The sequence below is a fragment of the Coptis chinensis genome, chromosome 6, assembly GCF_015680905.1.
Source record: "Coptis chinensis isolate HL-2020 chromosome 6, ASM1568090v1, whole genome shotgun sequence".
In the NCBI taxonomy this organism is placed as follows: Eukaryota; Viridiplantae; Streptophyta; class Magnoliopsida; order Ranunculales; family Ranunculaceae; genus Coptis; species Coptis chinensis.
In genome coordinates this window covers 8076429-8100235 of record NC_141461.1, presented here as the reverse complement: position 1 = coordinate 8100235, position 23807 = coordinate 8076429, and the positions used below count along the sequence as shown (strand labels likewise).

At 36.0% G+C, this 23807-nt stretch overlaps 2 long non-coding RNA genes and 2 pseudogenes across 4 annotated transcripts; 3 read left to right on the top strand and 1 right to left on the bottom strand.

Moving 5' to 3' along the window:
• LOC147491232 (bifunctional nuclease 2-like) lies at positions 1–3421 on the bottom strand (annotated as a pseudogene). The gene is made up of 9 exons (XR_015199408.1): positions 3417–3421; positions 3302–3359; positions 3170–3226; positions 2668–2779; positions 2512–2582; positions 2306–2409; positions 999–1090; positions 764–828; positions 1–368 (listed from the first exon to the last, which is right to left on the bottom strand). The product of XR_015199408.1 is annotated as a bifunctional nuclease 2-like (transcript).
• Positions 3422–4843: 1422 nt separating this feature from the next.
• LOC147491231 (uncharacterized) lies at positions 4844–7040 on the top strand. The gene is made up of 3 exons (XR_015198560.1): positions 4844–5192; positions 5955–6010; positions 6481–7040. It is a non-coding gene; the product is annotated as an uncharacterized LOC147491231 (long non-coding RNA).
• Positions 7041–7047: 7 nt separating this feature from the next.
• Positions 7048–9411, top strand: LOC147491230 (endoglucanase 17-like; annotated as a pseudogene). Its single transcript, XR_015199407.1, has 8 exons — positions 7048–7051; positions 7095–7181; positions 8072–8133; positions 8272–8472; positions 8578–8670; positions 8762–8916; positions 9027–9159; positions 9281–9411. The product of XR_015199407.1 is annotated as an endoglucanase 17-like (transcript).
• A 4787-nt stretch (positions 9412–14198) lies between these two features.
• On the top strand, positions 14199–15477 carry LOC147491229 (uncharacterized). Its single transcript, XR_015200342.1, has 3 exons — positions 14199–14851; positions 15312–15361; positions 15445–15477. It is a non-coding gene; the product is annotated as an uncharacterized LOC147491229 (long non-coding RNA).
• The last annotated feature ends 8330 nt before the right edge of the window (positions 15478–23807 follow it).

The following is a 23807-nucleotide window of genomic DNA, read 5'->3' as shown; positions in this document are numbered from 1 at the left end:
TTTTTGTAATGGAAATCCTTGTGCTCACCTCTTCTTATATCAGCAGAATATGGTTATACAGAAAAACAAAGAAAACAACAAAAAACAAAAGAAAAAAACTGCTGGCCGACGTGGTTGCATTATCTGCAAATGTGCATCCTTTAATCACGAGCCTTAATAGATATATTAGAAATATACAAGTACTATCTTCTACTGACTACTGCGTTGTGGAAGTAATAGCTGACAGAAAGTTCAAGAGGATACATCAGATCCACATATGCGAAACGTTTCTATTTATAAGTACTATACATTCCATGCTTGTACAGTTTGCTGATATTGTTCGCTATTTGTATGGATCCTATTCCTGGGAAAATACAACCGTATAAAACCTGTGACGCATAAACATGTATGCAAAGGTCAAAGTAAGCATCATCTATTAGCTGCATAAAACAATGCCTAAAGTCCTAACTACTGTCACGCTTGATAACAAATATAACATATGCTTAACAATACGCAGACATTTAAAACAAAAATGAGAGACCCCTGAAGGCTGTAATACAATCAATGGCTATTAATAACTATAGTAAGCACTTCTGATAGATGGCTTCGAGCACTACCAACTTGTTTACAACTTTACTGAAATAACTTATGACTTAAGAATTGTATGATTATGCATCACTAATTCAGACTTGAGAGAACTTGAAAATACACAATTTACTCGCCATAGTTTTAAAATGAAAAAAGTGAATAGTCTACTGTCTTTTTATATAGGGTAAGGGTGTACCTCCGAAACCAGTTAAAATTCATATCTGGGTGTTTGAAGCTTTGTGAGTTTGTCCCTCAAAATCACTAGAAGAAACAGGAATCACATCAGTAAGGAAATACAAGAATAGCTCATCTTTTATTTAAAAAAGGGGTAAAATAAATAATCAGACAAGATAAAGCAAATTGTTCTGATAAGTATTTGCCCCAACATAATGAACACTAAGAAATGTAAATTGATATGTTATTTCAAGTACCTGCATCTTGATATCTTTCCTCTGTGATAGCTGTATACAAACTCCTAATCAAATGAAGTTCCTCTGCAAGTAAATCCGTGCCTTCCTCAGCACTGAACAAGACATAAACTCGTGGCTTAAAACATTGGGTATTAAACCTAAACAGCAAAACGAAGAACAGCAGGTAAAAAAGCCCAGGCCAACTTCTACCAACATCTGTTCCGTGAGATGAAAGACAATTGTGGTCATATTCCTTTGAGAACATGAACACAAGCTATATACATTGTTTTTCTTTTACTTGAAACTCGTATTCGTATAGAAACATATGGGACAATCTCTTTATGCTAATCCATGCTAATTTAAGGAAAATATTGCTGAAAGCGGACTAAGTTGGCCGCATGCGCAACATTCTTGGTCTAAATTATTTGGTCAACTACAACTGATGTGTCTCTTCTAAAGCAACACTAATGGATAGAATGGTTCAATTCAAAAACGCCCAGTTACAGAAATTAATATCATCAGTGGAATATGACTTCTAATCTCTAGGAATCGAATGTAAGCATGGAGGCTATCTGAATTATATATCATTCAGTTTATCTACAGATGTCATCTCCACATCATATTCGAGCAGTAGAACTAGTTCTTCTGCTTCCCTTTTAACCAAGTGCTACAAATTGTTATACTATATATTTCAAACATTTTTTGCTGAAAATGAAACATGGAAGGCTTCTACCTACAAGACTTTATTGTGTATTGGTATTGGATGATATTAGTTACAAAGGAGCTCACTAAGAGAGAAATAATAAAAGAAACGGCAATTTAAGTAGCAAAACAGCAGTATTCTTATTGAACACAAATTGATCATTCCACAACTCCTAGAATTAATATACCAGAATCTCATTTTAGTGAGTAAATATTTAATATTCACTCCCATGATATTAGCCTCCCCGGAAATGAGAAAATATTAAACTATGTCTCATACTGCCGCTAATGATATTTTAAAAAAAGTAACCAGTTTGATTCTGGAACATAAAATCCGATTTTCACCTATCCCAGTCCACCTTCATACCTTGTACAGCCCATGACTGAACCAGATTTGAAGAAGAGTGACTAAATCAAAAAGGAACTGGAGGGGGAACTAAAGGATTAAGTGTATGAAACATCTTGAAGAAAGAAAGGAAATAAATGAGCTAGCCTAGTCTAGGTGTTTGGCAAAGGGAGAAGTCCCTGCCCACAAACGAAGCTGTATGCAAGTGACTTAGAAAACACTAGGTCAAAATGCATCTTACGAACTTAATCGCTATGAGCAACCGAAACACGAATGATACCTGTCCAATGATACATCATATACTGATTTTGCATTTTTTCCTCTTTGTGTTCCATAAACAATTGCATCTGTCAAGACAATTTGCTTGTTCATATAAATAGGTACCTGCATATGATAGTTCAGTTAAAAGAAACTTCACAGAGAAAAGAAAATGCTCTTAATAATTTTTTTAAGAAAACTCTCTTGAAACGACCGTGTTAATACTACCTTGCATCTTTTGCAACATTTATGGCATCTGATGGACGTGCATCTGCAGTTAACATAGCTTTTTCCCCAGGCTGCAGATTATGAAAACCATGATATAAAGATAAAAGACCTTTCACTTACAAGTAAGTTGCTAATGCTATTATAAACAGAGAAAACAGAACAGCAGTCCTGTCCTATGAATTCGAGGATGAGTTACCCCTACCTTGCAGAAAAATATTCTAGCATAGTATGTATTCACAATCCTTTCTGTAATTCGCACCATTTTTACCTGGATTGCGGAAACAAAGTAAACTAATTTAAGTTCAGACGAACAAAGAAGATCATCTCACGTCTAAATAGGAATCATAATAAATGGAGTTCCAAGGCATGAAATAAGGATTCACGAAGGTGCCAACTAGCTTAGTTGGTAAAACCTTTGGGTGGCGATACCAGAGGTCTGGGGTTCGAACCCCGCCAGCACTGCCGAGTTACTGATCTCATAAAATAGGCTTGCCCACTTAAACTAAAGAGGGGGGAGGGGATTCACACTTCCCCTTAAGAAGGTCAATTGTGTTTTTAGCATCATTATAGTCTGATATGTCATGGAGTGTGAAGGTCGGTCAATTGCGTTTTTATCACCATTCTAGTCTGAGATATCATGGAGTGTGAAGGTCCTTACCTCGTAACCAAGTTTATCTGCTACATTTTTCAAAAACTAAAACTCGCTTGGGCACTCCTGCATCAGGACAACATCTCAGTATTAAGTACAACTACAAGAGAAAACATAGTATGGGGGGTGGTGAAACCTCACCCCATCGTCATCCTCCCTTAAGGCGTGTATAAGCTTCTCAATTGCAAACTCTCCTGCACTAACAAACAATAACAATTAGTTATGCACAAAAATCATTCAAATGTATACTGAATACCCCATTACAGCAAATTAGTTAATATATACTTTGATTTTCAGCGTATTTTTTCCTTAGTTTTTTATCATGGGTTTTATTCTTTGCAATGCAAAGGAAAGAAGACGCTTATTTTTAGGGGTATTTAGACTTTGGTCCTAACCATAGTTGGTTTATTAGGGTTTGATCCAGAAAAACTTGAATATTAGGGTTTAGTCCTAGTTTTGGTTTTTGACCGCCAGTCAACTGAGTTGACTGTAGTCAATCAGCTTGTATTTTCAAAATGACAATAATACCCTCGCGTGCAATATCATGTGCTTCTATTTTATCAAATTTATTCAACACGTGTCAACTATACAGATTTAGCCAACTATACGATTCGGCCCATTACAGAAAAAAGAAAAAAGAAAAAATCCAAATCCAGAATGATAAAGTAAATTGATCGGCATTTGGTCTGAGGGGCAAGAAAGAAAGAGAGACGGAGATGGGTCAGAAGAGTAAAGCGTTAAAAAGGGAAAAAGCACAACTCGAGCTTGTCGAGAAGGATACAACCTCTTTATCAGGAAATCCTCTTGTCGAGAAGGATACTACTGCTGATGATGATGTGAACAAGAATTTATATTTATATGTTGGTTTCAAAACAAAGCCAGATCAATTTGTTTGGTTCGAACCGATCCCGGTGATGATAATGGCTCGAAAAATAAAACTAGGTGTTCTTGAAAGAGACACTCTCATTCTGTTTCGAAATGCTTTGGATCCTCAACTCCCAAATTTTTTGCCTCTGCCGCATACGGGTCTAGAATATTTCTATTTGGAGGTTATACAAGTAAGGATAATTATTACACTGGTACAAAGGATGATGTCCATTTATGTGACACTACCGATTCGTGGTTCGGGTGAAAAGTGAGTCGATGGTTCATGAGAGAGTTGATTCTCAAGCAGTAGAAACTGTTGGTAACAAGATATATGTATTTGCATCTGATATGGAATGTGATCCAATTCCAAACCCTTGGGATGAGGTATACGACGTTCATTCTGGTGAATGGTCCCCACTTCCTCAACCTCCGGATGTGCTCATCCAAGATGAATGTATTATCCAAGGTATTGCAGTTGTTGATCACGAAAGAAAGATTATAATTAATACAACCAATGGATTTATCTCTTTCAGTATTCATCTGTATTCTCGAGATGCGCAAATTTAAGATCGACGGTCACATCAAAAGTCGAAGTCAGATGTCGACACGTGTCGAATAAATTTGATAAAATAGAAGCACGTGATATTGCACGCGAGGGGTATTATTGTCATTTCAAAAATACAAACTGATTGACCACAGTCAACTCAGTTGACTAGCGGTCAAAAACCAAAACTAGGACTAAACCCTAATATTCAAGCTTTTCTGGACTAAACCCTAATAAACCAACTATGGTTAGGACCAAAGTCTAAATTCCTCTAATGCAGACATACACGTCAGCTTTTTTGAGGAAAAACAATCATTCGGCAAAAAAAAAAAAAAAAAATCCACACCCTAGCTATTTTCATATTTTCAATTATTCTCCATAATTAATAACCCAAAAAAGAAAGAAAACCCAAAAAGAAGGAAAAACGCCGACATCTATATCTTCTTCTTCCCTATTTCTTCGTAAAGTTCGTCTCTGAAAGCCCAAAAAGACTTCCTTTTGCTTTGTTCTTCTTGAAATCCAGTAGCACTTCCTCCTTCGCCAAAATCAATTCTTCCTCAACCAAAACAACGGCTTTGATGACTTCTCTGCCACCAGCACCACAGCCTACCAGAGTACCAAGTATAGTATCCTTTATTTTAGTAAACTTGCAAAGTATTCAGTAATAGATTAGATTTTCTTCTGAAAATCCAAAGGTGAAAAATCTGCCAATTGTAGTGTAGAATTCCATTCTCTCCATGATAAAAAAAATTTCTCTTTCAATCTATAATATATATGTTGTGATCCAAGCAATCCAATTGCTTATAAGCTGAGATGTTGTATGATGAAATACTGAGTAGTAGTGTTGTGTTCTTATGGTACTGCTGTCTTCTCAAACCAAAAAAATACATGGAGTAGTCGTGACCAATATTTACGTTTTATTGATTTTTGCTTATGGTATGAACTGAGAATTTCCGTTTTTTTGGTTTTTGGTTGTCCCATTTTGAAATTAGAGAATCGAAGCACACTTCCACAAATATTAACATATTAACTCTTCGATATAACACTGAAATAGTAAAAGTTCAGTAAGATTTGATTTGCCGACTTCGTTTTATGTTTCATCTCATTAGTTTTTTTTTTCAAAGACCATTAATATTGAGTAATTGAGAATGCTCCCAAGAAACCACATCGTCATCCCTTTTTCCTCAAATCTGGACACATCAGCTTTTTAACCAAAAAAACAATAATTCAGCCAAAAACAAAGAATTTCATGCCCTTCAGCTAAAAAACAATAATTTTTTTTTTCTTTGATTTTTAGTTGGGTCTTATAAACAATTGGGGGTGCTTAAAATTTAGTGTTTAAGGAGTGTATGATTGATTATGTTTTGTAATGGTCATGTGCAGGCTATGGCATCGATTTCTGCGTCGCTAAAGGCTGATTTGAATGCAATGAGACTCAGGTGTTGTTTTTATCTGTTTTGAGAAGTGTTTTTAGGTGTCTCATTTGGTTATGTTGCAAATATTTGTATGCTGATTGTGAATGTTACACTTTGATATATGAACTTGGGAGTTTGTTTATGCTTTTTCATCTATAGTCTGACTATATTTTGTGTATTAATAGTTAGATATGAAGTTTTTGATCGACTCGTTTATCATATTCATGACATGTAACTAATTAAATACTGAGTTACTCACAATGTGTCGATATTTTACTTTAGGCTATGCAATAAAAAAAACTAGATGAAGTTCCTCTACTCACAAACGTGCACATATTGCTTCCATGATTGAACAAAAAAAAAATTCCATTGGCAAAAAATATTGTACATTTAATTGAGAGGATAGTGTTAACCTTGAGGATAGTCTTATTATTATTGTTGTTGTTTAAAATGAGTTGAATGCATTCTATTGACCACCGTGTGATTCAAATCAGTCGAACATGGACAACCCTTCACATACAAATGACCATGTCAACACTTGGGTCACGACAATAACAGCGAAAGCAACAAAGAATTCACCCCCATCACATGACTGAAGAATAACTCTCTTTGCGCAGAGAACATGACCGTGTTCGTCAATAAGCTAGGAGATGGCGACAAATGGCTGATGAACAACGAGCCCTTGAACGAGAATGAAATCGCAAACGAATATGTGCTTACTATCGGCGCCGAAGAAACATTGTTGCTGGTCAGCAGGTTCGTTAAACATCATAGTGCGATTTCTCACATGTTCATAATTGTGGTTTTCAGTTCACTACCCCCAGTTAGTTGGTGGCACCCGCAATAGATTTTTCAATAAGCCCCAGCAAGCATGTATGCACGGATGCCAATTTTGGTAACTGAATTTTAATTTGTGTAAAGTTTGTGTATGGAGTTGGCAAAAAGTGGGATGTATATGGCCAATGCCCAAACAGGAGAACTTTTGTTGGTTTGAACCAGATATTAAAATAAGAGAGAATTTGTTGTAAGGTCCCAAGCGTGGAATTGCAATTTAGAACTTCATGTGTAATCTATTTTTGTTCCTTCCTAATTTTTGAGGTACGAATAGGGGATAATGTGAAGTTTGGTTTGCCTATGGTATTCACTACTACTATGCTTCCTTGGAGTGTTCTTGAGTTTGGGGGTTTGATGAAGAGTGAGTAGCATAATGCAAAAGAAGCTATTCGTTGGGCTACTGATTATCTTCTCACTGCTATTGCTTATCCTGGAACCATTTATGTTAGGGTTTTAACTCTTTTCTCATTTGAGTTTATGACTATTTAGTACCACGAACTTTCGCTTTTTTTCCTAAATGGTACCCGAATTTTGTTTCTTGCCTATTCGTACCTCGAAGTTTTAATTTGTTTCAATTTAGTACCTCAGTTAATTTTCCATCCAATTCCGTCCAATTTCATTAACGGCGGCGTTAGCACTATTCACACAACACTATTCACACAGCACTATTCCGTGAACAATGTTTTTCCAAAAATCAAATTTTGAACAACAAAAAAACACTATTCACATGAATAGTTTTTTTTTTAGAATCTTAAAAATAAACTCTTTAATGAAAAATAATAAAAAATACTATTCACATGAACAGTGTTTACTATTCACATGAACAGTGTTTACTATTCACGTGGACGTTTTTTTTTTTTGTGTAATAATCTTTAATCAATCTTTAAAAAAAAACTATTCACGTGAATAGTAAAAACATTGTTCACGTGAATAGTGTTTTTTAATTATTTTTCATTCAAGAATTTATTTTTAAGATTCTTACAAAAAAAATATTCACGTGAATAGTGTTTTTTTATTTTTCAAAATTTGATTTTTGAAAAAACATTGTTCACGTGAACAGTGAAAACACTGTTCATATGAATAGTGTTGTGTAAATAGTGCTAACGCCATTAGTGAAATTGGACGGAATTGGATGGAAATTTAACTGAGGTACTAAATTGAAACAAATTGAAACTTCGTGATACGAATAAGTGAGAAACAAAGTTCGGGTACCATTTAGGAAAAAGAGTGAAAGTTTGTGGTACTAAATAGTCATAAACTCTACTATTCTCATTTCCACATTTTCCACACTGCTCTACTTTTCAAATCTTGAAGTAAATGTGGTTTTTTTGTGAACAATTTTGTCCTAAAAATGGAAAATTTCTCCCCAGTTTGAAATTTATTTTGTGCTCAATGTTTTTTATTTATTTATTAAGGAACTAAGTTTTCTGTTGGACAATTATGTTGGGCAGGTTGGTGATGCTAATAAGGACCATGCTTGCTGAGAGAGACCAGAAGATATGGATACATGAAGATCAATATTCAAGATAGACAAAATTAGTCTTGGGTCATATGTAGCTGCTGAAACTGCTACAACACTAGCAACTGCTTCATTTGTCTTTAGGAAAACTGATCCCTCTTACTCCAGGCTTCTGAGCAGAAAAGCTATCGGTGTAAGAAAAAATGTCTTTTCTTTCTCTATGTTTTTTTTTGTTCTGTTTTTGACTTTCTTTAAAACTTTACTCATTATAAGTTGAATTTCAATGTGGGCTTCATAGGTATGTGGATCCTCTGATAAGTACATAGGAGCTTATAGTGATGGTTTAAAATCATATGTCTGCCCATTTTACTGCTCTTATTATGGTTACCAAGTAAGCAGCTATCCATCCATAGTTTATTGAATGTAGTTTTTGAAGGGTTTTGTTCTGATTAGTTTTTCAATTTATTGAAGGATACGATGAGTTGTTATGGGGTGCTGCATGGTTGCACAAAGCAACTAAAAATCAACTTATTTGAAGTATATTCAAGTTAATGGACAAACACTTGGTGTTGATGAGTCTGATAATACATTTGGCTTGGATAACAAACATGTTGGAGCAAGAATTCTCCTCTCTAAGGTCCAAATGCCGATTTTTTTTTTTATATATTAATTAAATATTTCATTCAATAATTTAGTTTTAACTTTGAATTATATGTTACTAACTTACTAAAGCATTGCACTTTTCAGGTATTTTTGGTTCAAAAGGTGCAATCTCTTCATGATAACAAAGGGCATGCAAACACTTTCATGTGTTCTCTCTTTCCTGGGGCCTCATTTTCCCAAGTCCAATACACTCCAGGTCCTCTTTCTTTCTATAAGAGTTAGTACCTTTACAATGAGAATTATTCATTTCTGAATTTTGTTTGCCTTTTTTTCATTTGAGTCCTTTGTTGATTTTCCGAGTCCTTTTTTTATTTGTCATATATCCAATTTCAATTCAGGGCTTGGATTATTTCTGAGTGTATTTGTACCAATGTCGTATTGTCATATAAGCTATCAATGCACCAAATCATTAGCTAATCAATGCACTAATCACCAAATCGAAGATTGTCGATGTTTTATATATTGATTTCCATGCATGCCACCATTACTATTGTTTTAATTGGGAGAGAAAAGATTCAGGTACACAATTGATTAAATCCCTACTTTCTTCACCTTTAACTTTGGTTGTTAAATTAGACCCCTCAATTGATTATGTTAATTTTTTTTCTTTGATTATTAAACAGTTAAAAGGAGAATCATTGTGTACTATAAAATCTTACATCATCTTCCATCGTCTTGGATTAATTTAGCATTAGCAGCACGTTATAGATTGAGTATGATTGTTTTCTTTTGATGTTGAAGAATTGTGGACTTGGCTGGACTAATGTGCCAAATGAACTATTAGGATGACTTGGTTGGTCAAAGCGATATCTAAGTTTGGCCATTAGAAATTGCACAGTGTGATGGTGTTCATATATTTTATTTTTGTTTTAGATTTATTTCCATTGATTGTTAGCATATCTGAAGGTATGAAATTTGTGATTTTAAATTTATAATGTGGCTGTTTATGGAAGCCTTCATATTAAGACCAGCCTAAATGTGATTGTTAAGTTGCGACTTCGGTAGACGAGTTATAACTGGAGAATAATATTAATTGGAGTATATACTAATATGCTATGTTTTTTTTAGGGTGTGATGCTCACAACCAATACTAAAAAGTGGTGGGTTGTAATTTCTAGAAAGAATAGAGCATCAAAGATTAAAATAATATAAACTAATGCAAACACGGGGAGGGGCAAAGTTTCATTAATAATGAAACTCTTCAATTCCCTCTTTTTCTTCTTTATTTTCTTCGTCTAAAAAGAAGTGATCTTTCTTCTCCAAAAATGGAGGTTGATCCCAAAAGTAAATAAATAATTTACGAAGAATAATGGAGGTTCGCAAGTAGAGCAAAACAAACATTCCAACGTAAGATTTTTTTTCTTTCCTTTTATCTCTTTCTGATTATTCCATTAGTTGGATTTGTAATAGATTTGTTTTTTATTTGTTCGGTGATTGTTTGTAACTGAATCCGCTTTTGAATGATTTCATATTATTGTCCAAAGCAGCTGATTCTTTCATTGTTTAGTACAAGTCATTATATAGACACTTTTAATTGCTATGCAGTTAGTTTGTACTTCAGACGTTGGTTTGTAAACCAACCATAGATGGAGAGTAAGTGGCATAGTGAAGGAGGTATATATGGCCGCATTTCGTTTGCGAGAGGGTTCAATGGACCCCTCCAATGGTCTTGACCACTAAGTTGCCTCCAATATTTTGCTATGCTGCATTCTGCTATGTTCCGTTCTTCAGTTAATGTTGAGAGGTAGTCATATTATTTGTACGGTAACTAAACGAGGAAATTAAATGCAATTTCGTAATTAGAGTTTTCTCCTTAAACCAACTCATACTTATATTGTGCGTATATTTCAATATTGAATTTCAAAACTTTGAAAACAGTAAGAGATATCTAACATTGTATAAGCATAATGGAAACCAACTACAAAAAGTAATAATGTATAGCTCCTCCTTCGTCCGCGTTAGTTATTCCATCTTAGGAGTAGGGATCATAAGACAGACTAAAAAGTAGCACCTCTAGACAGAGCTAGACACAGAACAGGTTTTTCCTCAATGTAGAGGCCTTATGATTTCCCTGGGTACTCCCAATATTGCGAGTACTGATAGATATTGGGTCTACCAAATGGCCTTTTCTAATAGAGCACTCAATCAATCCACTTCATATCGATTTTCATTGACGAGCTGGGAAGAAAGCTACAAGAGAATCCTACTTACTTATATTTGTACTGGGGGGAGCTTCTTAAAAAATCGCCTCTTTGGCAGCAACAAAGTAGGGGCTTACTTCCATACTAATAAGCTAGGATAGCCGCTTGGCTCTCTTATGCTCCCAAAATCGCGAGTACTGATAGATATTGGGTCTACCGAATGTCCTTTTCTAATAGAACACTCAATCAATCCACTTTCATATTGATTTTCATTGATGGGCAGGGATAAAAGCTACAAGAGAATCCTACTTACTTATATTGTACACCTGAAGGAGAAGCTTCTTAAAGAAAGCTCGCCTCACTGGGCAGCAAAGTAGGGACTTACTTTCAGACTAATAAGCTACGATAGCCACTTGGTTCTCTTCTACTGGATTGATACCTATTTTTAAAGGGGGACCGAGCTGCACTACCCTTACTCAACTACCAAACTACCAGTAGTTGCATAATTGCATTAGACTGACAAGAAGGAAAAATAGCTGCCATCTAGCTGCTAGGATAGGGAAGGGTAACTACTCAGACTAGAAAACACTAGGGGAAGCAGCCAACTAAGTTCTGAACTAGCTCTCTAATTTGCACACCAACTTCTAAAAGAAGAGCTAATACCATTTAGTTGCTAGGATAAGGAAGGGAAACTACTAAGACTAGAAGACACTAGGGGAAGCAAATCAACCGAAGTTCAAACAAAGCTCCTAATTTGCACACCAACTTCTAAAAGTATCATTCACTTTGATCTTAGCTTGAGTTACGTTAGACTGACAAGAAAGAAGAAGAGCTACCATCTAGCTGCTAGGATAGGGAAGGGTATAACTACTCAAAATAGTGAGTAAGTTGTAGCTTTGAGGGCATGCTCTATGAAGCACGGACACTGACATGGATACGACACGACACGGACACGCAAACACAACATAATTCAAAAAAGGAGGACACGGATACGTCATGGACACGTTAAAAAGAATTATATATATATAGGAGGGATACACCCACATTCTTATGCGCACATTATAGCCATATGCTCATATATATATAATTGAAATTTAACATTCTCCACCAAATTTTAATCAAAATATGAACACTAGTTTTGAAGATGTCCAACTCTAAAATATTAAACAACAACATACATGTCCAATAATGCAAGTTAATGCCAAAGAAAGAAATAAGAATTACAGAAGATTTGTAACAAATATATATAAAAAGGACTTGGCAATCATCAAAGCGTGAGTGGAGTGCATTGTGCCTCATTTTTCTTATTTCAAGAGTGAAATAAAACCCCTACCCAAGTTGTGTATTCTTTTAAGTATTTTAATCACTTTTTAAAAAATAGGAATAAAATGTAGATTTGTCCCCATGTGTCCCTAGCGTGTCCATGGAGTGTCAGAAATTCTAAAAATTAATTAATAAATCCGACACTCCAAATCGAGTATCGGACACGTGTCGGGGAGTGTCGGTGTCTGATATGTGTCCGACATGGATACGTTGCCCATAGAGGAGTGTTCGTGCTTCATAGGGCATGCTATCAATTCATTAATTTAACTATGACTGCTAATTATCAGTCATTAATTTAATTTGATTGTGGCTATTAGATGGTTCAAAGTAGTTTGAAATTTTTTCCCAAGTAAAAGATCATACTCGCTAGCATGGCGTTGGATGAGCTTTTCTTTGACTTATTTTTATTACATTACATGATTAACCGATACATTTTCCTTTGACTTTGCTTTTACTTTACTCTGATAATATTTTAATACGATAGATAATATTTTCTTTGACTTTTATTTGTTGAGGGTTTATTTATGTATCCCGAGGGGTTGATAAATAATAAAGGATGTTAGTTTTTCCACCAAAAAAAAAAATATATATGTTAATCATGTCACCATTTTATTAATCTGATAATGATGCTTATAGAAGTCTAATGGTTAGAACCCCAATTCAAGCATGTGCACCATTTTATTAATCTGATAATGATGCTTATAGAAGTCTAATGGTTAGAACCCCAATTCAAGAGATGCTAAAATTGTTGAATACGCTTGCAAGTAAGCGTAGTTGCACTGGTGAAGGTCAAGAGAAGACTGACAAGAAGATTATAACTGAGAAGGTTTTGCAGTTCCTATACTTACTGGACAAGTACCTAACTCACAAGAGATTATAACACTATATATAAAAATGTCAAAAGTCATAGAAAGTAAGTGTGTTCATATTATGTTAATAGCTTCAAGTCATTTCATTTTACGTGTAATCATAATACTAGACTCATGTAACTCTAACAATTTTATGTTGATTCAGTGTGATCCACAAAGATGCTCTAATTGGTATGTTCACCCAAATAGAAGTCCTTGCTACCACAAAGATGCTCTAATTGATATGTTCACCCGAATAGAAGTCTTTGCTACCACAAAGATGTTTTAACTTGTATGTTCACCTCTACTTGATGCTCTTTTTCATAAAGTGAAATAAAGGATCAAATTGATTGCAAAAAAGTGAACAAACTGATAGAATACTTGGATTTGGAGGGCTGCTTTATTTGCATCATGAGAAACTACTACGAAAGTCGAAAGAAGAACATGTAAGTGCCTAATGCACAAATGCAAATCAACCTTGAAGGAAGCTTACTTTATCTTAGGTAATGCAGTTATTGTTTCATATTTAGTGAAAGTTGTATCATGAATTCCCATTCCATAACTAGGAGATGCAATATGTGCTTTCTACTTTTGATTTTTCATAATTTGAAAACCTAGGCTTTCTATTGGATTGTGTGTTTGTATGGCTCCTCATGCAGAATGAATCCCTTTTGGCTCTCCAGATATATATTGTCCCATTTCATATTATTCCTTTCCATTATTGACTATTTCAATTTCAGTACATGAGTTTGTGTGTCAGTTTTCAATTTCCTAATAATACTTGCTTCAAAACTATTTTGGATTCTTCACAACACGTTCTTCCTCATTTTGGCTTTATGGAAATTAATCAATTATCTATAAAATTTTTCAATACAAGCACAAGAAAAGTTGTTTGACATTGATTTTTCCTCAACTAACTGTACTTTGTATTTTTATGTGATTGTTCTACTATTTTCCCATATTCTAATAGTAAAAACAGTTTGTCAATCAATCTTATTATGTTTGCAATGATTATATGCCTCATTTCGCTACCCATAGATTAGAATTCAAAAGACCAACATAAATGATTATTGTTAATATATGATATCTTCGACCATTAAAGCACTAATGTAATTCGCCATTAAAGCAGTAATGTAATTGAGAAATAACATTAAAAGACCATCTCAGGGTTAAACGGGTTATTTCTATTTAGTCTATAGGGTTAAATGAGTTAAAAGACCATTCTTAATCTTTCCTTGGCAATAGTTTCTTGGAATTCCGTAGACTAACGAATTATTCAACTTTAATAAATGGTGAAAAGAATAAATTTTAGCATTGGGAATGTTTTATTAAATAGTTTTCTTTGTTTCTTTGTTAGATGTGGATGTCTTAACCGCTGAAGTAGATGTAAAAGTGCACATGAACATGAGTTCATGGGATTTACGCTAAAGCCTTGGCTTTCTGAATAATTCTTACACTGACCTTCTCCAGTATGACCAGAATCACAAGGCGTGTCAGCTTTTAGTCTTTCAACCTCTTCTAGCAAGTTTTCATGGTTTCTCTTTCATCAATGGTGAACCACCCCTGGAATCCTTTGAAAGCAGTATATCTATTTAAGGTAATTATTTCTCATTAGTTGTTCTTTCAAAATGTAATCCCCATTGGCCATTGTTGAGGAACTTTGAAGGCAAATTGCCACTGTTAATTCTTTATATCATGGTTGACTTGAAAAGCAACATAATTTGCAAAAATGTTAAAAAGTGAGCTAATAAAATGGTAGTCGCGTGCATTCATTTAGTTCTTTTGCATTCTTAGTATCTGGATTTATTGTGATTACTTTATTGAATTATTGCTCTTTTTTATATTAGTCTTTGTTGGACAATGTCAGGTACTTATTGGGCTTAATTTGAATTGTTTGTGAAAATCATGTACTTTTTAAAATTTAGCACTATATTTTTGGAATTTGATACTGAGATCTATTCTTGAAGCTTTGCCAAGTTTTTCTTGCCATTTGTTATCAGCCATATAGCCCGGACATAACCACTTTTTGCTATCATTAATGTCGGTTAAGTTCTCAGATTCACTTGATGTCAAAGCAAAGAAGGTTGGAATGGAAACTAATCATGAGGTACAAAAGGAACATCCCACAATTTCTTTATAAATGATCTATTGTCTTTTTCTTTTCTGCTTTATATACTGATGTAGCTCTAGATTGAGTTTCATTTTACAGTTTTGGGATGGGCCCTCTCTCGATTTGCCGAAGTTCTCTTTGTTAGTGCTTACTGGGATGACATTGGCATTCCAGCAAACTCTGTGGTTAGGCTAGACATCTTTGGCAGGTACATCTCGAATCTCCATCATGATAAAACATCATTAATATCAACAAAGGCATCACCTTATCATAAATGTTTGCTTATATCTATTTATTGTTCATTGTTTCATGACCGTTCTTTATTCATAGGCTTCTAACAGAATGTGTGTTGTTTCTACAGTGAGCTTTTATAGGGGACTGACCACTCTTGAGCAGAGAAAGAGAACATAGGCTAAAACCTTGGCTTTTAGAATCCGTTTCTTACTAGCCTAGCAGCGGTTAAGGCGAAATTCAAAAGTGAGACATGGCAACCCAACTTTTCAAGTAGCTTACGGGTAACAAGCCTGTTAACACTGTCGTCGTCCTTTAAGAAAATAGTTGGGGCGTGGGTCTTCTGATGATCCTCCAGGTTCAATGAAGCTAGCACCAACTGATGATTGGAGTTGAAACTGGAGAATGAGGGTCACGTTTTGCATAAGGCCTTGAGAATTTGGGACAACCCAAATATTACCTCTTAGATATGTAATTTATCTCTTAGCCTAGACGTAGATTGGATTTAGTCTGTAGAATTTGGGATATCCAATCAAGGGTGGCGATCTTCGCCATTCAAGTATTGGAAGCGGTTTTGATTCGTATCCAAAGCTTGGAACACTTTATTTACCTAAAACTATATGGTGGTTGTAATTAATACTCTACATCATTGGTTGTAATCGTAATTGGTGAATAAAACAAATTCATGTAGCAAGTCCGTGTACTTCTCGCATGGCGCTTGGTGTCCAAGTTCTAAAAAAATGTTGGGCTCCTCTAATCTTACTTATAACGCAGCCAAATTGATAAGGATGGTCATGTTTGTGACTAAATCATGGTTGAAGCAATGTTTTCATTGTATTTTATTAGTATAGATAAAAGATGTTTGAAAATTTGGCAAGGAGAGCTCTAGATTTCTATTGGATTGCTTTGCTAAATGGTTTGCAGTTGAAGTTTGAACTTGGAACACTTTTGATACTTCAAATGCTTATAGCCTTATACATACATTACCGTGTTTCTTGGTTGTTTGCAGATTGCTTAAACATACCCAAATCCAAAATTTAGCTAGCACTATCAATATTAAGGTTGGTGCTCTTTGGATTTGGAAAAGCATTTGTACTCATTGTATGAAACTCGCATTTCTAGATTTAATCAATGTGAGTTCACAGTCATTGCAAATTTTGTCCAATATCTTAATGCTTAAGAGCATTTGATTTTCTACAATGTGGAGCCAATTAATTATGGAATCGATGATCCCCACCTTGTTATTGCTTCTGTAAAACAGTTTCAAATCATAGGTATCTCCAAAGGTTATTTTTGTTTCCTTTGATTATTTGAGCTAGATGCTTAGTGAAGTGTATGACCAGTCATGTCAGAGATGCATTTTTGGTGAATATAGCTTCTTAGTTTTGATATGGATGCTATGGTTTCATTATCATTGGATAGCACTTGGTGTTGTAGCAGAAAATCCGAACTTTTGTTTATCAGGATTTAGGAAACCAGTGGATATATTTGACGTGCAAACATACATGTTATAATGCCCTCAGACTTACCTTCGATGCCAAATGTAGATCACGAAGAGAAAAGATAGTAAATTCTTGAAGAGAGAAGCGTTACCATAAGGAAATTCATTAATCAAATTTACTTGGACTCATCTTTGTTCATCTTGATTTGTTTGTGGAGTTGAAAAGGATTCACAGATTCACTTGCATACATGATTACATCTCTATTAGGTCAGGGTTGTATTTTGATCTGCTTGCATCCTGATTTTTAGTTATTTTTATTAAATTAGCTTTTGATTTGAAGTCGCTAACGTGGAATAACTTCTCTATCATATGCAGCACATCTTTTGCCCGAAGGTTAACAAATGGGCTTATGCATTAAAATCAAACAAAAGACTACGTTATTTGGGTTTAAAAAGCAAAAATAATTTTAAAACCAAAAATCAATTATACATGAAATTGTTTATTATTTATTTAAAAGTAAAGAGTTATAATTCAAAAATCAAATCAATACATATATTATTTATTAACATTAACAATCAATGTACATGTATTATTTTTTCAAATGAACTTTGGGCTTTTGGATCATTAACTATCAATATAACAGGCCCGACCGTAGTTCGGGCTTAAAAGCTAGTGGTAACAATTATCAAACATCCTCAACTTTCTATTAAAAATAAAATATCGAATAACCTGTATCAAATATAAATCTTACAAAAACACACTCAACTATGGCTAGTACATAAGGGGAGCAGTCCACAAGGAGAGGTTATATTTGCCAGGAAAAACATAGCCTTGATAATTTCAGAGCTCCTTCCCGTGAACAAGTCTTGTACAAAACTTCAGAGCTGTGACATGGAAAGGAGGGCCTGGAAGAACTCTTTGTATGATAATTCTTAGTGAAAAGATTGCACTAAATTATAATGACAAGTCCCTTAACAGTATCGCTGTGATTTGAGGGATTGAAAAACTGAAAAGAACATGTAAATTAATGTTTTATTGGTATTCCAGAGATTAATTTTCGCCCTAACCATATCACAATTGGAACTTGGAGTGCACTGATAGCCTGATACGTTCTGTAGACTCTGGCTTAAATACGTCCTGAAACAGATGACACATTTTCCACGACTACGTCCGCACCTTGTATTAACTATTAAGCAAATGAGTTACCAAAAACAAAACTATTAAGCAAATAGATTGCAGCAGGAAAATTATGCTAATAAATTATTGTAGTTGTAGATATTTAGCTGTAACAAATTATTGACAGGCATTAACAAGAAACAGGATACTCTCGATTGCAGTTATCTAAGCTTTGGGACACAAAAGGAAGGGACCAAACGAACTATTTGACGCGCATTCCTTGCACTAGAAATGCCTCAAACTTCTTTTTCACTCGTCATTTCTTCATCTCTTCATAATGATTAGAATTAACAGTTAAATGCATCAAATGGACATCCAATACAGGAAGCTATATATGTAACTGTTCAAGCACAAGTAGCACAAAAAGAAAAAATAATAATTGTAACAGGTTGTTGGCGTATACTTCGACCAGATACACCATCAGGTGCCCAAACTCACCCGCATTCTTCGCCTACCTTCGGGGTGTGACCTAGTCTGACCAAAGTAGCGTGGCTCTGAATGGTTGCCTCTACCAGAAAACCCTCTTCCATTTTCAGAAACAACTTGTCTTACTGGCTGTCTGTTCACTAGAGGTGGAGATTTTGGAGGATACATAACATTTGACTCGTCAACATCATATGGAAGCGGTTAGTTGAAGCCTCTGACCAAAGTAGCGTGACTCTGAACGGTTGCCTCTACTAGAAAACTCTCTTCTATTATCATAATCCACTTGTCTTACTGGATGTCTGTTCATCAAAGGTGGAGATTTTGGAGGATTCATAACATTTGATTCGAGCTTGCAAACAAGCTTTTGAGATTTTAAAATCCGCCTTAACTACCGCTCCCATAATTCAACCACCTGATTGTTCTAAACCTTTTGAATTAATGTGTGACGCGAGTGACTATGCTATTAGAACTGTACTATGGCAACGCCGAGAAGATAAGTCAATTGTCATTTACTACGCGAGTAAAACCCTTAATGAAGCTCAACGTAACTATACAACCACTAAGAAAGAGTTTCTCGCCGTTGTATATGCCTTGGATAAGTTTCATCCTTACCTAGTGGGTTCTTCCACAATTGTCTACACTGACCATACGGCGCTTCGTTACCTATTATCGAAAAAAGATGCAAAACAGAGGTTGATCCGCTGGATTCTCTTCTTGCAAGAATTTACTCTAGAAATTAGAGATAAAAAAGGTTGCGAAAATGTGGTTGCAGACCATTTATCAAGACTTGTCAGTGATATTGATACTGATACCGAACCTATCTGTGATTCCTTTCCGGATGAATACTTATATTCCATTTTTTCATCCCCTTGGTACGCTGACATAGTAAATTACTTAGTTACCGAGGAAGTCCCTTCATCTTGGTCTCGTAATGACCGAAAAAAGTTCTTATCCACTGTGAATTTTATTTCTGGGATGATCCCTACCTCTTCAAGTATTGTTCACCAACTAATCCATCGTTGCATTCCCATTGGAAACACAATGGCGTGTTATCCTTACGCCATGAACAATCTTGTGATGGTCATTTTAGTGGTAAAAAAGCGGCGCCGGGGGTTCTACAATGTGGATTTTATTGGCCAACATTGTTTTAGAGATGCACATGAGCATTGCAAAGCATGCAACCACCTGCCAGTGACTAGGGACGATTACTCAACGTAATATGATGCACTTAAATTCCATTTTAATTGTGGAAATCTTTGATATATGGGGCATCGACTTCATGGATCCCTTTCCAAATTCTCATGGTTTCCTTTACATACCGGTAGCAAATCGACTCACGTGTCAAAATGGATTGAGGCATTGGCATGTCGTGCTAATGATCATAAACCTGTCGCTTTTTTAAGTAAAAGAAAATATTTTTCTCGATTTGGCGTTCCAAAAACTATTATTAGTGATGGGGAAAACATTTTCGTAATAAAATTTTTGAATCATTAGTAAAGAAATATGGAGTCACGCGCGCACAAAGTGGCAACTCCATTATCATCCTCAAACCGATGGCCAAGTAAAAGTCTCTAATAGAGAGATCAAATCCATTTTGGAAAAACTGTTAATCCATCTAGAAAAGATCGGTCTCTACGATTATCGATGCCTTGTGGGCATCTGAGCGACTTTTAAGACACTATAGGGATGTCTCCTTATCGCCTCGTTTTTGGAAAACCTTGTCACCTGCCGGTTGAACTTGAGGATCATGCTCTATGGGCCATTAAAAGCCTCAATTATAATACTAATGCGGTAGGCGCAAAGAGAAAATTGCAGTTAAATGAGCTCAAGGAAATTCGGAGTGATGCCTATGATCTCTCGAAATCTTATAAAGCCAACATGAAAAGAGTGCATGACAAGCACATATTGAGAAAAGATTTCAAAGTTGGTCAAAAAGTTTTGTTGTACAACTCAAGATTACACATTTTTCCAGGAAAATTTAAAACTCGATGGTCTGGTCCTTTCATTGTCTCTGCTGTCACCCCTTTATGGGGCTATATCTTTGAAAAACGAAAATGATGAAAGCGAATTTCAAGTAAATGGCCAACGTGTAAAATATTATCATGAGTTGCGCTTTCCAGATGTCGAAGAGACTCTTCTCAAAGATCCAGTCTACATAGACTAATAAATTCACTAGTGTACTTCTTTCCATGTGATATAAATAGGGAAAGTATGCCATTAGGGTAGTCGGGCCCTCTTCTATTTCTTTTCTAAAAATCCCTAGAGTGTGTGGTTGCAAGCGCTGAAACCTTAGTCCACAAAAACTCTACTTCATAACTGAGTATAAATGTCTTACGTTAATCGAAAGCAAAGCGTGCTTACGGTAAACAATGGGTACCAAAAATTTCAACTCCTTCCTTCTCTTCCCTTTTCTATTCTTTTCCTCGTGAACTTCAGCTCATCATTTGGTGTAAATATCACCCATCTCGAATAGGTAATGGTCATAGTACTTTTGCTCGAAAGCGACGGGCGAAAAGGATGGGGTGGTGTATGAATTGTTAAACACCTTTCTGTCCAGGTCTTGATCTACTATCCGATATGAGCCGTTATAAGGTATATTATTGTCTGACACTAGCTCAGCAGGATAAACTTTGTCGTCGTCCCGTTGCTCCCACAGGTTGGGATTCGTCTTGAGGATCTGACGTTAAAAGACTCACATTCGTCTTGAGGATCTAACGTTAAAAGACTCACATTAGTCTTGAGGATTTGACGTTAAAAGACTCAACTTGTTTATACTCGTGCCTTTTATTTTCACCTTTGCACTAAGTGTTGTGCACAAAGAGAGTCGTGATATGCAACATCGGATGGTCCTCCGTTCACACGAGCCATGGATTTCACTAGGCCAACCCCGAATAGTTTTCTATTTGATGATAGTTCGGGGCGGTTTGAGGTTATACCATATGTACTAAGGGTAATATTATTATTAGACCATTGCACATTGGTCAGGGATGGTACCGTCCTAACCCTAGGCCCCCAAAACATAAAGGTTAAGCCACAATCTCGCTGGATTGGGTTCGTCCCAGAGCCGACATGACAGTTGCCTGATTTTACAGTAATGATTTTCTTCTTGAAATCCGATGTTGTTAACACGTTCATCTCCCCTTGTACATTTGTATATAAAATTTGTAAATAAATAAACTTCCTTAAAAAAAATGGGGGTTTGCGTCCTGTTTTTCCAAGATTCAAACCCCCCAAATAAAATAAAAAAAAAATGTTTGATTGTGATTATGCCATATTCCAGTGGATGACATTTTTAATGCCGATCGTTTTGATATCTCATTCGTTCAATTTGGAGTTAAAATGAATCGAAATTCTACGTTTGAAATTTCAGAACATTTCGGGACATAAGGGGAATTTCTGGAAATCATTTGGGCTTGGGCCAAAAATTGGACTTGATCCAAAATCACGGATCTGGTCACAAAACAAAACCGCAGGGCACACCACGCGTCAGCCCCTCACTTTTCTTCCAAATCGGATCTTGGTCCCCCTCCCACTCAACTCGCGCACGCGGCTTGTAAAGTCCTGAATTATTATTAAGGGTAAATTAGTAAAAGACACTTGAACCTTAGGGGCGATTACGTACTGGGCCAGTCGGATAGACGGTTAGCCTGACGTAACGTAAATTTATTTAACACCGACCGAGAAAACCAAGTTAGTTCAGGAAAACCTCTCGAAAAATTCTAAGGTTTCATATAACTGGCTACTTAGAATATTTGAAAAATCGAAAAGAAGATAAATAATACGTGATAAAATAATTCGATACTGGGTAAATTCGCGTGCGCATAATTAAATACTTGCATAGTCAATAAGAGTCTGTCGCCTGTAAACCGGAAACTTTAAAACTGGACAAGTCATTCGACGACAGCGTCATAATTTCGGTATCGCCAACCGTAGGGGAGTTAAGGAGTTCAGGCCACCAGTGCAAAGTCAATCAGGTTTTCTGCTTGCAAATTTCATCAGGTTACGTCCACCTGAATTTGTGGGATCTTCTGAGGTTAAAGTAGTCGAAGACTGGTTGTTAGACATGTCGAGTATGCTAGACTCCATGATGTGTACTGATGTGGAACGGGTTACTTTGGCTGCCTTCATGCTTAGAGGTGAAGCCAAACACTGGTGGATCAGTGTTAAGGATGTTGAGACGTTTCCTATGACTTGGGCTAAATTTGAGGAACTCTTCCTTTTGAGGTATGTTATCGAGGCGGCGAGAGCTAAGAAGCGAATGAAATTCCTCAAATTGGAACAAGGAAACATGACCGTGGGATAGTACGAAGAGAAATTCACTGTTCTTTCACGATACGGGAAAGAGTTGATTTCCACAGAAAAAGCTAAGGCTAGGAAATTTATTGACGGGCTGAAACCGTATATGCAGAGCAAGATGTCGGTCCTTCAGATCGATTCTTATGCTGAGGCTGTGAGAAGGGCTCAAGGCATTGAAAGAGTTGATGATCAGTTATTGCTCCAGAGGCAAGAGGTTAGAAGGGTAAGACAGTTGACATTTCAGGGCAGACAGGATATGGGAAAGAGGTAGGTTTATCAAGGTAGTGGTTTCGGGTCGCAACAGATGTATAGGCCGGTCATCCAGCAGGCAAAACAGTGGAGGGCACCAGCTGTACATAGGGGTTTGAATGTGGTTAGGCCAGCACGAGTCTACCGATTCATGAGACCGATGAGTGGATCACGAGATGGCACCGAGGGTACTGCTCCTTCTCGACCGGATCACCGGTCAGAATTTGAGGCCTCGTGGTCGAAGCTAGATTGCAATCTGTAATACCACAAGTACACGGTCGAGGGGAGAGTGTGGTTTGTTATAGTTGCGGTGAAATTTGGGCATATCGGTTTTGTCCCAAGTCCAATTCGGGGGTGGAAGCGAGACCACATGGCAAGGTGTATTATCTAGTGCCAGAGGAAGAAGTTGTGGATCCTGCATCAGTCCAAGAGGAAGCCACGGTATATAATGCGATGGGGGCAGATATCAGCTCTACCGATCAAGTGGTTGAAGGTATGATATGTCTGTTTACACATAAGGTGCATATCTTGTTTGATACGGGTGCTACTCATTCTTTCATTGCTAAAAATATGGTGGAAATTCTTGGTTTGGATGTAGTTAACACTTGGAGAAAGCTTATTTT